The following is a 12,933-nucleotide window of genomic DNA, read 5'->3' on the forward strand; positions in this document are numbered from 1 at the left end:
AATTGCAAAAGTAAAGAGTGGTGAAAGGAAAGAAGGAGAAAGGGAAGAAACGCTGATGAAGGGACTCATATTTAAGGATGTGTTGCAGGGGTATTCTCGGTAAATGATAATATTTAGTAGGGGTATTTTGGTCCAAGAGTGTGTAGCTTTTGAGTCAGTTGGCACTATGGTGGTGGGGTTTGATTTTAGGGTCACATTCACTTTTTTTATGGTGACATCAGCGAGTGGGTCCCAGATAAAGATTGAATTTTAAGCTTCTTCATGAAGGTACAAATAGAAGATGGGGTCCACAAAGACACGTGTAAGTTCTTTGATTGGGTAAGCGTGTGAATGTCCAATGATTGGTAATGTTGATGACGTGGGAACAAGACCTTAGTTGGAGCTAATTAACAGCTGTTGAACACTGCTTAGTGAACTAATAATGTGTGCAACACTGCAAAATAATTGTTGTTCAATATTGATATTGATTCACAACGTTAATGGTGAAAGTTCCGTTAGCAATAAGTGTTGGGTTTCAACTGCGAGTAATAAAATTACATGTTAATTATGAATGAGAAGAATGTTAGATTTATAAGGAGATGATTCGTTAACCTAATGCTTTAAGGTTTTAGGTGGAGATGTGACTTTTCCATTTCTTGTAATCGTGAAATATTGATCTCATTGTTTCTCTCAAGCTCTCCCAAACACCACAACAATAAGGTTATGTGATGTTAAATAAATATTTTTTAAGCATTTTACAAATATGAAGTTTTTATCTCGCTTAGTACTATATATATATATATATTTATATACACACATACTACCTTATAGTTTTTTTTTGAGACCCTCAATTTTAATGCTCATGTGGCACATGCATGTGGGTTGCCCGATTCCTACGTACCGGTGTTTTAAAATATGAATGGGAGATTGCCCCGATCAAAATAATATTGAGTAGCTTATAGGATTGATTTAATTTGCAAAAGGTAAGTATTGAATAGAACAATATATGATAGAACAATATTGAATAAATGTTTAAGACATTAATAAATTTTGTCTTATACGATTTTTGGTGGACAACAAATTATTTTGGTATTTTAGACAATTGATGCAAAGTATAAAAAGTTTTTTGTACTTTGGTGAATAGCAAAAATTTCAATTTTTATCTAGTCCTTTGACTTTAAGTTTATATATTCAAATAATTTTTTCCATATACTCTTATGTTATCAAATTAAATGCACCTATAAGTAAAAAGATTTGAATATCACGTTCATTTGTGTGGTTATTTTTCAATCAAAAGAAATCATTTTAATAAATAAGAGGTAAACAAACCACAAATGGTATTGACCAAAAGCAAAGATGAAATTCAAACAGGACACTAGTCCACCAAATACAATTGAGCCACCCCAAGGCAAAACCGCCCCTAAACTCCTAAATTCATCTAAGAAGCAATCTCCTAAGGTTATAAATCATTCATAAAAAAATTGTGCAGAATTATGATAAAGAAGTAGCATCAAAAGTATGGGGTGGGGCTGTAGAATTGGGAACAAGAAGTGTGCTATAGTGTTGAGGGAACAAGAAGGCTTGATGGAGGATTGTATTCAACACATTTATGACAATGAAAAAAGAGATGTTGAAGATAGAATCAGAAGGGAGCATACAAAATTCCTTTTATTATGAAGATTGTTTCTTTGAACATGAGAGGGTGGGGAGGAAGTGCAAAAAGGCGTAGGTTGAACTCGTTTCTCCAAAAGGGGGCGTTTGAACACGAGAGGGTGGCGAAGGAACCTGAAGGTTTATCTGGAGGTAGTATTGTCGATTGTTTACTCAGATTGGTGTAATAATCATTTAGCTTGTTTTCAATGTATCTAAAGTGATTATTCTTGAATTGTAAGGGACGAGTACCCCTTGTACTCCTTATAATTCAATTTTTACTTATAAAAAAAAAATAATGAACCCTAATATATGACTATGGCCTCCCAATTAAAGACTTAATAAATGGTCGAGTTTCTCGATATCAAAACAATTTTCAAGAGGAAACAATCACTTTTAATGAAGTAAAATTTTCACACAACTTTTCTAACCATTTGCCCTTGACAACTCCACGAGTCCTTTGATTGCACGAAATGTGACGTTTGAATTAGAACCAACAAATTAGAGAAATGTTCTTCTTCTCACACAAAAAATGGTTTTCTTAAACTAAATCAAAATTGTCCAGGGAAATGAACTTGAAGGGTTCATCGATCCATTTATTTGACCAAAATCTAGTGTCACCGCCATAACCCACATTTTTCACATAAGACCTATCAACCAATTAATCATCTATTCTCACTCTCATCATTATGCCACACTACTACACAAATCCTTCCACAGTTTCCACCATAATATAGAGAGATAAAAATTTGATAATTTGATAAATACACATTCGTCAATGTTTCTTCCATACTTTGCACACAACACCTTTATCTATTGTAAATCCTTCATAGATAGAATCCGCCACTGTCACTAATTAGCCAAAAACACTTTGTTGAAATGAGAAATAAAAATCATTTGACTCCATAATGTTATTACCTTCATTTGTGTAATTGCTTTTTTAATCTAATGATCCATAACAAAACAAGTGAGACTAGCAATTGCCGTGAGAATAAAGTTTGAGCTATGGGAATCTTTAGGTTACTAGAATAATATCATATAGTTGGCGAAGGAAATTGGAAAAGAATATTATGAAACAAGCATAGTGCTAAAAGCCAAAAACGAAAAGCACGAAAGCGAATACTCAGTGTTGCTCCATTGCAGATGGTTAACAATTTTGTAAGTTTTAAATATAATTTTAGTGCTTGCGCGTGGTTTTATTTTCTGTAAAAAAATTTTGTTTGGTTTTAGTTCTTCCAATGAGAATGAAGTATTGACTTCAGTGTCCCCTTATTTGGACTGTTTTTCTGACCAATGAGAATGAAGTATTGACTAATTTTAAATTATATGGTACAAACCACTTATATGGTACCTACCATGTATCTTTATATCAAATAATATTTCAACTAAGTCCCTATCATATTAAAAGTTATAAAACTACCCCAATATTTAAATTGTTTTTTATTTTAATTGTGATTGAAAAAAAAAAAAAACAAAGTCAGTTACTTTTGCTTTCTACGATATAAAAAAAAAAGAAAAGAAATTGAAACCTCTCTTCATCATCACCTCATTTCATCTCTAAGTCTCAAAATCACTAAAATTGAAAATTCTCAGTTCTCAAAATCACTTGTGGATGTTACAAGCACAACCAGACAATTCTCTCCAATGTATGAACTTCAACCAATGCATGTACCACCCGTATACCCAATATATGGAATGAGTGTTGGGGAAAATTCAAATTCATGCTATGGTCTGTTACAACAAGTGATGAAATCTGCTAATCAACGTTGAGTATTTCAGATGAAATCTGCTATGGTCTGTTACATCGTGATTAAATTTTGCAGGCTTATTTCATGCAAATTATTTAGTTGAACTTTGTAGTTTATTTTTAAAAATTTGTCTCATTAGTTACAACTTGTATTGCGAGATGATATGCTTAATGAATTGGTAAAATAAAATATTCTTAGTGGATTGGTAAAATCAATTTTTTTTAATATTAATCTTTTAATAATATTAATAGTTTTTTATTTTTAATCTGAATGGTTTTTTATTTTTTGTTACAAAAGAGAAATGAATATTAATAGCTGGTCATCAATGAGAAAGTTGTTGGTGCCCCTTATTTCGTTTGAAATCTGTTGTTTCGTTTTAGGCTTTAAGTAATAATCAATAATAATGATAATAATTTAATGTAAATCAAGCCCCAAATGTTTAATATTAATTTTTTGTTGTGATTATCTGTATATTTAATAGTTGAGTGATTATCTCCTATAATCACTCAACAATTTTCACATTAATCTTTTTTTTTTTAACAAACTAGATGTATAGTTCGGTTATTATAAAATAAATAACTTCACTTTTTTATAAAATAAAATATAAAAACACTGTTTCTACCAAAAAAAAAACACTGATTTTGGTACGAAGTGATAGCATAGATGGAATTTGACAAGAACATGGAATTTGAGCTTAAATTTATGATACAGATATTGAGATGGTTTTTCAATTTGGGATTTAAGGTTTTCTTGATGTTAGAAAGAAAATGAATGTTATCACATATATTATTTAGGGATTTAAGTATGACTTTTTTTTAATTGAAATATTGATGGGTTTTTTTAGGCATGATTTTTTTTAATTGAAATAATTTTTTTTTTGTAATTTGTAAATGAATATTTACTTGATGGGGGACTCATATGCAATAAATAAAAGTTTGTTAAAAAAAAGGACTTACCATAGACTTGCGCTGATGTAAGAATTAAAATGAATTCTATTGGTTAAAAAAAAGGACTGCACCAAAACAGTCAAAAAAAGGAATGTACCATAAAATCTCCCATTTAAAAATTGATAGTTTTAGTCTCTGATATGACATATAGCTCAATATAATCATGACACGTGGCACCATATGCAATAATGTAACTTTAAAGACTAAAAATTGTTCAATTCATAAAGACTTAATCCAATAAAAAAAATATATATACATTGTTTCGTTCGTACGCCCAGGCACAAGGCCATATTTAAAGTAGGATGAAGAGGGCGATTGTTCCGGGTCCCCAAAAATTAGGGGCCCAAAATATATATTTTTAGGGGTATATTGAGTAATGATAATTTGAACAACTATTTTGTGACAATTTTCAGACAACCTTGTTTTTCTCTCTTTTTATTGGTAAAAAACAATAGAGAGATAAAAATGAAGAGAGAAGATATGTACAACACGTGAGTATGAGAAAGAAAGTTGTCACAAAATAGTTGTTCAAATATCATTTCTCATATTATAATGTTCTTGATGCGTCAAATGTTGATGTAGGCATCGATGACCACTTCATCCCTCCATTATATATCTATGATCCTACAAATTGAGGTATTCTTGATGCTAAATTCAGGATATTTTAATTGAAATGGGCTTATTAATGAATTGAAACTCACATTTTCTAAAGACAATATTCTCTAAACATGCGGATAAAAATATTATTTTTGTTGTAAATTGTTCACTTCTCAAAATAGCAGAGGGTTTTTTTAGCAAATGATGGAGTAAATGATTGGAAACATCTAAAAATGCTCATATATAGGAATTATTTTGCATGAGTATTTTAATATAATATTAAATAAAAACTTCAATGTTTTTTAGGAATTCAAATTTTTTATACTATTTAGTATTTAGACCAAAATTATAAGTTCAGCATAGGCCACTAAAATTATAGAAATGGGGCTGCATACTCCGCACATATCTAACATTTCGTTCAGCAAGAAGACCAACTCAATTTTTAATTGAGAAATGATAAAAAAAGAACACAATATTAAACACCTACACTGTATTAATTATATACGACTGAGATACCCTTTTTATTTATTTCTTTTTAATTTGTTAACCTTTTATATGACTATGTTCGGTAAAAATAAGCTATAAGCTATCTAACAGCTGAAAAGTTAGCTTATAGCTAATAGCTGATGACTGATAACTTATAGCTAAAAAACTAGTGGAATAAAATTAAAGTGTTTGACAAATTTAGCCGTTGTAAATACAAAATGACATAAAAGTACATGGTTAGTAGGTAGTTATTATATTTTTTAAAAAAATAAAGAAATAATAAATAAAAATAATAAGGGTAAAAATGTGGAAAATGTAAAAAGCTATAAGCTCATACACTACTTGAAGTAACATTTCAAAAAACGCTATAAACTAGTCAGAGAAACTCGTTACCAAACACGTCACATTTTTATCAAACAAGCTTATATTATTTAATCTTTCCTTTTCTTTTGCCGCACTCATAGTATCTAGGAATGTCAAAATAAATGAATTTAGACGGTAATAGATGAATCAAGACAAAACATTAAAAAAAAAAAAACATTAGTTAGAATCATTCTTTATATACATGCATTCACCATATCAAATCAAATGCCTCCCACATCTTTTTCCTATCCGATTGCTACACTTACGGAATATATACATTTACTTTAGTTTTGTAATTGACGGTTATAAAGCTTGAGGGGTCATTATATACAAAGGAAAATGCACGAGCATTAGCCATAAAACATGGGCATCCATTCTATAGCAAAATTTTCAAGCACTAAATAGTGCTATTATGTAAAATCATAAGACAAAAAAGAATATGCACAGTGTAAAATTTACACTATCAACCAATACTAACCGTCACACTATCCTACTTCACACCACTTTCTTGATATGACATGACATATTGATAAGGATAATCGTGTAAAATTATTTTCCACAATTAATGCATCTCCATTAAACTCAAATAACAATGTGATTGTGATATGTGACCATATAATGTGAATGTATATTGGGATGGACATGGTTAAGTAAACAATATATAAAACAAGAAGTTTCAAGAGAATTGGCCTTGTGGCATACTTTATTTTGGCGGGAGTACAATAATTGCTGAAAATTAGGGTAAAAGGACGAGCACAATAAGCAAAGACATGTGAACAGGAAGGAGATATGAAATAAAGTAAAGCAATGAGCAAGAAATTCATCAAAGAGAAAAGGAGATTAAAGGACCATTACTGTATATATTTTTAGATAAATATGTTTTTCGTCACAATAAAAAAATGACATGTTTATTTGATCCATTAGAGACAAAATAAAAATAAAAAGTATGAAAACATGAATTTTTTTTATATAAGGATGAAAAAATATTTAACCTTATATTTTTAAAATTTTATACCCAAAAATAAATTTGTAACAGGGTCACATCTTTAATTTAGCTTTTGGTTCGGTAGCCCCGCTCATGTTTCCTTTGAGGAAATGCATATTAAACATGAGGAAGTTCTATAAGATAAAAAAAAATAAGCAATTTTATTTTGTAATTGTTTCGGGGCGGACAACTGAGAGTGGTAGCCGGACCGATAGAGACAGTGTTGCGTCTTTCAAGAAGTCGCACCTTTTGACTATTTTTGCCTGTTATATTGTACTTTGGTCCAATCCAACACAGTAATTATTCAAGTTTTTGAATAAAATTATTATCATCGAAATGATAGTACAGTCAATATATCTATATGGATAAGTGATTTTGTGTATTATGAATACTCTAAGTTCAAAAGGCATTCCATGTGGGTGTGTTAATTTTTATATTGATATGATTAGTGTCAAACCGATTCGTTTTGATTGTCTTTCTATGGTAAGAGCAACCTCCCATCATTTTAGCCTTTTTCATTGAGAAAAAAAATGAGAAAAACTAGCTAAAGCAAAGAATTGTGTCATTTTCATACAGAGATTTGATGAAATGTCTAGAAAAGAGAAATAAACATAAAGTGGTATGATATGATGGACCGATGCAACATTTTACCAATTTGCTATTATGCATGAATTGGCCACTTTATTAACAGTAATGCAAGCTTTCAAATATTATAACAAGTGAATGTGTCTCAGATTTTGTGGTTTTTTTCGACATGTCTCTACATACCTCAATTGGATTATGAGGTTGATAGACCATACCTTAAGGCTGGCTGATGAGTTGGCTTTCTTTTCCATGTTTTATTGCTTCTACTTTAGAGTCAACAGTTGATAGATTCACATTCTTCTATTGAAAATTTGTTTTCAAACAGACTGTGTCTCTTCATATCCTCTTATAAAATTGGCTAACTACAATTTTAGTTTTTTTGGAAGTGTAATTCTATGTTATATTGGTCTCTTAATGTATCAAAATTACAAATATACTCCCTCCGTCCCAAAAAGAATGACCCAGTTGACCGAAACACGCATGCCAATGCATAACTTTGGCGACTAATATCTTTAATTGTATAATAGTAAAAATTATAAAAAATTGATATTTTGAAAATACTCATCGAGACGAATCTAACAACATCTTATATGTTAATATTTATTTTTATTTATTATTAGAAAAATATGGTCAAAACAATATATATGAATAGTGCATATATTCAAAATGGGTCATTCTTTTTGGGACGGAGGGAGTATCTTTAGTGTCTCTTTTGTTAGTAATTTTCAAGACTAAATAGACTAACAAAATATATATATATATATATATATATATATATATATATATATTTGATGATCAATTTGATGACCTAAAAATAGATTTGAGGAGCAAATGACTAATAAAAGAGACAATTGTGGACTTAATTACAATTTCGCTAAATTTAGAGACAAATGTGACTTCAAGATACATTTCCAAAGACCAAATTGTGGACTTAATTACAATTTGGCTAAATTTAGAGACGAATATGACTTCAAGATATATTTCCATAGACCAAAATGGTGGTTTGCCTCTTTAGCATTTTCCAAAGAAAAATTCTCTTATTCCATATTTGGAACGTATTTTCCGAACATTTTTGCTATTAAAAATAATATTTTATATTTAAAAAGCTCGAAAAATATTTTTTGAATTTTTTATGCATGGGCAAAATTAAAACTTCAGGGAATAAAAAAGGGGACGAAGAGAATTTTTCTTATAAAAAGACCCTTCTTCAGTACTTGGGTATGATCTTGCTTCTTTTGAACCTTCCTTGAGGCATTGGGCCATATCAACATCTTTCTTTGTAGGCTTATAAGTTATAACCCGTCTTGTGGGTCTTCAGCTTCTTGGGCCATAGCACTGTGACACTGTATAGGAAGTTTTCTCTCCCGACTCTCTCATTTCTTTTCTACCCCCCAAAAATCTCATTTTGCCCCTTGCGGTATGAAAATTTTTTGCCAACAAACTTCGGTTTATATAAACCGAAGTTTTTAAACATGGAAAAAAAATTCGGTTTATATAAACCGAAATAACATATACCCCCAAATAGAAGGAAAATTTATGTGAAAATTCGTGTAGAGCTACCTGTGGTAAATTTAGCATATCTCTCTGAATATAGGTCGTATGCTAATGATTTTTAATCCAGTGTAAAGAAGACAAAATTTACTACAGGATTGACACCGGAATTATTAAATTTCATTAAGTATAGTATGAGAAAATCTACCTACAAGCATTGAGAAAAGTTTCTATATAAAATGTTGTAGAGATACCTGTGGTAAATTTATCATAGCTCTCTGAATATAAGTCGTATGCTAATGATTTTTGATCAGTGTAAATAAGACAAAATTTACTACAAGATTGACACCGGAATTGTTAAATTTCATTAAGTATAGTATGAGAAAATCTACCTACAAGTTTGAGAAAAGTTTATGCTCTGTTTATGTACCAATACTCATTATTTGGTCAAACTGAACCAATTGGATAGTTAACCCTCAAAACAAAAATTATATTTGTATTCTTGACACCCTAAGCTTTCCAACGAGTGGTCGTTTACTCAAATCGGACATCGTTTAGTATTTCAAATAAATTGTGGAAGTTGAGGGTCTCATGCAGAATTTATGCAGGAAAGCTGAAACAAATTTTGGAACATAATATTTCGGTTTATATAAACCGAATTTTTTTAGCATGACAAAAAAATTTGGTTCGTATAAACCGAAGTACTCCCAAGGGCAAAAATGGAAATTCAGGGGGTAGAAAAGAAATGAGGGGGTCGGGAGAGAAACCATCCACTGTATAGTGTATACAAGTTTGAATTTACTCCTCCCTCGATCTTTCTTTTATTCCTTCGGAATTCCCCTGAAAATAAAGTTCAATCTATATTTTGAACTAAAAAATATTCACAAAAGTTCAGATTCTAGAATCCAAATTTTATTTTCATTTGTGATTTATTTTTATTTTTTCATCTAGATTTTTTTTATATTTTTATGCAATCTTTATTGTAAGTCATTATGGACTTATATCGTTTGAAGTTGTTTACGAGTGTGTTTTAATTGAATTTTTTTTATGAACTTTCATTTATTCACTCACTCATTCATTCATTCAATTTGAAATCCAAAAAAAAAAACATTCCATTGTACAAGCTTCGTCATATTTACGGATTTAGAGGAAACATTTGCATAGACCTGATTCAATATAACTTCGGATTATAGAATCCGAATAATTTTGAAAATTTTAATTTAGGAAAATAGAATTCAAATTATATATTTATGCGGTTCGGCTTCTGCGTTTCAAAATAATTGAAAGTGCATAAAAAAATTTGATATTTTATTAAAACACACTAAAAAAACACTTTAATATGTCCCATATATTAAAACAACAACTTCAAATAATACAAGTCCATAACGACATATAAAAAAGATTGACATAAAAACATAAGATCTAGATAAAAAAAATAGAAATAAAACACAAAGGAAAGTTAAAATAATTAAATTTCAACTAATTTTTAACCACTTTTTATTTCATATGCATGCATTTTATTCTCATTAGATAAATAGTACTCCAAATTATCAAGGGTGAATTGGTTGATTGACAATGTATACATACACGAGATGGATGGTGGTAGATTTTTTGATTGGTCATGGATATATGGATATTATGATGCATCTTTCATTCTTTCTGCATGATGCTCAGAGCACTAGATGTCATGATACAGGCCATGGATATTTAGATGGCATGAGACATCCTTCTATATGATGATGCAAGCACTAGATGGCATGAATGTATCATAGATATAAAACCTTTTAGTGTAGAAAAAAATCTTAGTGTTTATTGGGCTTAGATTTTATATGTCTTCCCATCTCTTTACTTATTTCTTTTTATTTAGTATACTATTAAGGTATGCCCTTGCATACTATTTTTGCTGAATTTTTTTAGTTCAATGCTTCAAAAGCTGAAAACACTTATATTGAAAACAAACTTTATTAATTTATCAAAACAAAAGCTTATTTGTGATTCATTGACCAACTATGGTCGTCTAAACCATGATTATATAGTTGGAAACATGGAATATTGAGAATAGAAATAACTGTTTCTATGACCAAATGCTCACTTTATCTACAGATAGGAATTCTTTCTTTTCTTTTATCGATCAGAAAATTTCTCCTTTTGACTGACTTTGTTTGAGAAGAAAATTAGCAGCAGTGCCAGCTAACCTAACCTGCATATATATAATCTGATTTCTCTTAATTTATTTAGTTTTTAGTCAAATATAGTTTTTTTTTTTTTTAAACAGTTTTTAGTCTAATATAGTTAACATTATTTCTTAAAAAAAAAAAGAAGCTATACTTGTCTTTAAAAATGTTTATTATTTTATAAGAATTATAGATATATTTTACACTAAAATTATATAATAAAATATTTATATAACAAGTACATTTTATTTTGCAACAAAAATATACATCAAACCGAAAACAAAAACTAATTCATGATCTTTGCTTTAATTATATTTATTAGTATATATTTATAAGTCCTAACTAATTAACTGAAAATATCAATTTTTTTTTTTTGGTAAAAGAAGGGCTAACGCGCCCACAATATTGGTATTATTAAGTTCAATAATAGTTGTATTTATATTTTAGTAGTGGAAATTTTTTTTTCTACCCCAACATTTATCCCTTTACCCCAACAATAGAATGTGAATGAACGAATACGCCCTCGTATATAAACTAAAACAGTAAAAAAAAATCATTTTCTACCCACTTTAGAAAAAGTGTTCCGGTGTGAGAAGAAGAAAAAGAGAGAGTAAGTGTCGTTTTGCATACCGGAACACTTTCATATAAGTGTTCCGGTTTGAAATTGTTACCGTATGAGTTTTCCGGTACGCATAACTAGAGCTGTAAAAAGGGCCTTAAGGGGCCGGCTCTTTAAGGGGCGGACCCACTTATTCCTGATTATTAATTTTATTTAAATTTTAAACACAGTTTTTTTAGGGTGTCGATCGTGGACAGTGCTGATTGAAGAAAAAGAGAATAAGTTCACGACACTAGAAAAATTGTTTAAAATTTAAATAAAATTAATAATCAGGAATAAGTGGGTCCGCCCCTTAAAGGGCCGACCCCTTAAGGCCCTTTTTACAGCTCTGCGCATAACATACCGGAAAACTCATAAGAAAGTGTTCCGGTATGAAAAATTTTCAGTAATATTTGTCATTCATATTACCGGAACACTTTAAATAAGTGTTCCGGTTTGTAAAATTTTCCAGATATTGTTCACTTTTTACCGGAACACACACTTTAAATAAGTGTTCCGGTTTGCAAAATTTTCCATATATTGTTCACTTTTTACCGGAACACTTATAAAAGTGTTCAGGTTTGTATAAATTGCAGAAAATGGGTCACCGGAACACTTTAAAATGTGTTACCGGAACACTTGTTTACACTTTGAATCTAAGGTGAAATTCCGCAGTAAACTTGCAGCTTCTATAACAGAGGAGTCAAAGAAAAAATATACTTTTTTACACAACTACATCGTAAATAAACACTGAATTTGACACAAACAGATGAATAAAAAAATTAAGAAAATTTAAACAAATAAACAATAACATACACATATATATAACTAAGAAAACCTATGCTTACAACCAAAACAATTAAGTGAACTAACCAAATACATATATTAATACTGCAAAATAATAATTTTAAAATATGATTTTGTCTTTTGGGACTTTACCTAAAAAGCATTAGGTTACAGTTATGAAGAAGAAACACTAAAAGAAAAGGCATATAGTTTGATTAGAGAGTAGGAGAAAATAAATTAAGAAACCTTAAGAAATGGATTACAGAGTAACCATGGTTATGAGTTAATTTTCCGAAAAAATGAAGAAAAAGATATATCAAAAAGAAAACAGAGAGGGAGTGGTGTTTAGACTTTGGATGATAAAGAAGGATACTGTCATGTGACATGTTTTGTTAGTTGGGTAAACAAGTGTTCCGGTATATTAAAATTTTCATATACCGTTCAAAGTGTTCCGGTGACACACGTTTTCTGCAAATTATTTATATAAACTGAAACATTTTTGTAAGTGTTCCGGTAAAATTTAAAAAACTGGAAAAAATGATAA

This window comes from Trifolium pratense, linkage group LG2 (assembly GCF_020283565.1).
Source record: "Trifolium pratense cultivar HEN17-A07 linkage group LG2, ARS_RC_1.1, whole genome shotgun sequence".
Classification (NCBI taxonomy): Eukaryota; Viridiplantae; Streptophyta; class Magnoliopsida; order Fabales; family Fabaceae; genus Trifolium; species Trifolium pratense.